Source organism: Aplysia californica, unplaced genomic scaffold, assembly GCF_000002075.1.
Source record: "Aplysia californica isolate F4 #8 unplaced genomic scaffold, AplCal3.0 scaffold00850, whole genome shotgun sequence".
Taxonomy (NCBI): Eukaryota; Metazoa; Mollusca; class Gastropoda; order Aplysiida; family Aplysiidae; genus Aplysia; species Aplysia californica.
In genome coordinates this window covers 256,365-260,061 of record NW_004798120.1, presented here as the reverse complement: position 1 = coordinate 260,061, position 3,697 = coordinate 256,365, and the positions used below count along the sequence as shown (strand labels likewise).

The 3,697-nt window shown below is 41.8% G+C and overlaps 1 protein-coding gene across 1 annotated transcript in view; it reads left to right on the top strand.

The window, feature by feature from the left end:
- Positions 1–2,066: 2,066 nt before the first annotated feature.
- LOC118478699 (glycine, alanine and asparagine-rich protein-like) overlaps positions 2,067–3,697 on the top strand; it is a 51,099-nt gene continuing 49,468 nt past the window's right edge. Inside the window, exons 1-2 of the mRNA XM_035972797.1 lie at positions 2,067–2,072; positions 2,257–2,259. The gene's annotated coding sequence lies outside the window, so the exon portion shown is untranslated. The remainder of the gene's footprint in view (positions 2,073–2,256; positions 2,260–3,697) is intronic.

The following is a 3,697-nucleotide window of genomic DNA, read 5'->3' as shown; positions in this document are numbered from 1 at the left end:
ACACACACACACACACACACACACACACACACACACATGCACATGTACACACACACACACACACTCACACACACTCACTCAGATCACAGGCAAACAAAACATGTAGTACGCATTAGCATACAATAATAATACAACTACATGTATTAGATTAATTTGCTTCGGCGAATGAATGAGATGGTCAGTTCATCAAAACTCAAGGGGCTTTCGTGTCCTGGAGCTTAAGATGTTCGCCTCTTATTCAATTGGTCCAGAGTTCGATTCCGGATAGCGATGGAACGTTTTCTTCTCTAAAATGTTCTCCTTTCACATCCTTTCCTGCTCTCTAACATGTTCGGTTGTCTGCTTTTGTCTCCACTTTCTGTCCCCACCCCCTCACTTTATCCGTTGCCCCTTTCTGGGCTCCTGACTCTATCTGCAGCCTTTCTACTGAACTCCTTGGCTCCTTCTTACTGCTGTTTTTCAGCCACACCCCTGATAGGAAAGATCTACCCCTAGCTTTCTCGAACAAAGGTGGAAAATCTCGGAGGTCCTATGTGCACGTTCCGCACGCTAAAGATCCCTTGGTGGTAAAAAATCGATTAGAGTTGGCTTGGGCTGCCACCCGGGCAAAATTCAAAATTTCCTACCTGCTGAAAATGTTTTTATGTGTCCCGCACGCTCAGTTGCGAGCCCCATAGACCACTTACCAAAAAAAAATGTTTTGTGCAAAACTCAATCTTTACGAAAGCTTCTCTCTCTCTGTCTCTCTCTCTCTCTCTCTCTCTCTCTCTCTCTCTGTGTGTGTGTGTGTGTGTGTGTGTGTGTGTGTGTGTGTGTGTGTTTATCTAGTTATCTATCAATATATATCTCTCTCTTCCTTCTCTCTCTCTGACTCTCTGACTCTCTTTCCCTTTCATTATCTCTCTCTATCTCTTTCTCTTCCTCTCTTTTTTTCTCTCTCTCTTTCTTTATGGCCCCTTTATTGACAGGCCTGTGCGAAGTTGTGCCTATCTGTCAGCTCTAAATTGATCAACCCACGGGGCTCGGAACACAATGATTAATTCCCTCTGCACACTACAGAAAATGTGATCAAATCGCTGTTTGATTATATTATACATTTGAGGGCAGCTAGATTCTTGTTTCATGAAGAAGCGAAGGAATCAGTTCGCCACAATGTTATCAAATTCTTAAAAAATCAAATTAAACGTGTTTAATTAACTAAGTTACATCGGATACATTAATTATTATTGATAATCTTGGCCAACAACCAACCAGAAAGCTACTTAGTTAGTATCATGACATTTCGAGGTCATATCTTTTCTGCACACTAAATGCAAAACACCCTTATGGAATTTCGGTCAAATTTGATGAGTCAAAGCCTATGTCTATCTATTATAAATTTGGCAACTTGTAAACACATGTGTCACTTTTCCCATAAAACTACGACAGCTACAGAGTTGAAAGTTGGCAAGAACCTGCAAAAAGATAGATAAGTATCAATGACGGAGCCTGATTTTTTATTTATTCATTTCCGGAATTTAGAAAAATATATTTGACAGTAAGTTCCTGTCCTTTTTTGGCCTTTGTGATTATTCCACTGAGAAACGAGACAAATTTGGTTAGCTGCCCTTAACAGTGGAAGTGCCGGAAGTGATATTTCGCGAGGCACATTTTGGTTTGAGAGTATAGATCTAGACATTCTAATCTTTTGCATCTCTCAAGTTTTATTGCTTCATTCCAGTATAATGTAAATATAGTAGACCAATGACGTTCAGTTGATGTTAATGCACCGATCATTCCTTTCCTCCAAAGGGGTCCCTACTTTGATATAGTATACCAGACCAGACCATCAATGATTTATTTATAGAGGCACCAGCCATCCATGTTGATATAGTATACATTAGGCAGCGCCATTACCTGATCCGATCCGACCCGATTCGATCGGATCATGCACATCGGATCCATTTGATCAAAGAGGCATCCGATCCAACAGCCTCGGTGAATGGACACTTCATTGTGGGACATGTTACTGGGGGGCGGGGGCGGGGGCCGGGTTGATGTGGGGTGGGGGGCTTACAGTGTCCGAGTGGTCAGTGAACTCAGGCTCACAGGTTATGTCATCAAGCTGTGTCGGTGACACGGGAATGTCGTCAGTGTAATTAAAGTTCCGTGTTTTACGCCCCGATTGACACAATTAAGATCATGTATAGGGCGGACTACTTTGACTCTTTGTGTCTGAGCCAGCTCAGGCTGACTGGATAAAACAGCTCAGCGGAGACAGTTGATTAAAGGAATTCCAGAACATGAATCAAACTCACGTACCCAACGTACAACGGACAAAAACAGAACGTCTACTTTGCGGACACTCGTACGTGTGTGGTCTTTGGGGGTGTCCCCAAAAGAGACATGTTAGATCTACTTTAAATCATAAACAGGATGCCACGGTACATTAAGCAGATTTGCTGGGCTACCGTTTCAGTTGTTGTTTTTGTTTGTTTGTTTATTTATTTGTTTATTTTTTATTGAATTGTTTTGTTTTTATTTGGTGTTTGTTTTTGCTTTTGTTTTTGCTTTTTTTAGGGAGGGGGGTTGTGGGTTTGTCTGATACGTGCGTGTGTATGCGCGCGCGCGTATGTGTGTGTGTGTGTGTGTGTGTGTGTGTGTGTGTGTGTGTGTGTGTGTGTGTGTGTGTGTGTGTGTGTGTGTGTGTGTGTACGTGCTGCGCGCGCGCGTTTGTGTGTGTAAAAACAACAACCCAGTTTCATGTAAACCAACATCATAACAGACCAATATTTTGCGTTGTCACAACAATATAAGGATAGATCTGCAAGGCCTTCGAGTCCACCTAGTCTACTGACACTCGTAAAAGCGTGCTTTTAGTTTTAGTAAGAGTTTTACGGCACTTACAACACAATGAGGTCATATAAGTACCGAAGATTGGAGGTGTTATAAGAGAGTAACAAACACAAAGTAGAAAGAGGGGAGATAAGGAAGATAGATGCTTGATAGGAACGAAGTAGGAAACCACACCAGAGCACCCGCCAACCACCCACACGCCTATGTCTATTAACGCTATAGACGTGTAGGCTAGCTTAAACTTTTACTACAACACTGAGACTTAGATGAGCCTGGGTCATAATGATCGCTTTGTTTCGCCAAAATCTTGCAGAAGGCCCCTGCAGTGGCAGCCAAACGAGAGTATTGTTGTCGCCTATTGCACGTCTTCAAAAAAACACGCAGCCGAGGTCTAACTTAGAATAAACGAAGCAGTAAGAAAGCTAAAGCAAAAAAAGAACTCTGCTGCACATTTTTCTAATGCAGCCATTCGCTAACGTTTGTAATAAGGTTCGATTTTGAGAGAAATTCCACGAAATAAGAGCATTTATTATTTTAAAATACATTTGCTCATTCTTTCAATTACACCCCCCCCCCTCCCAATCCCCATCTTTAAAATACTTTACAAAGGATGGCGCATAATGTAGGGAAATCCACTGGAAAAGAAAACAAACAAACAAACAAACAAACAAAAAGCATATTTCTGGGCGCTAATAATTTCTAACAGCTTGTACAGCAACAATTTCATACTTTTAAAGGTGTAACGCCAAAATGAGACAGTCACTTGAAACCCTTTGCATGCTATCAAAAAGAAAAACCAATTTGAATTGTGTGCGTGTGCTTGTGTGTGTTTGCGCGCGCGTGTGCGTGTGCGTGTATGTGT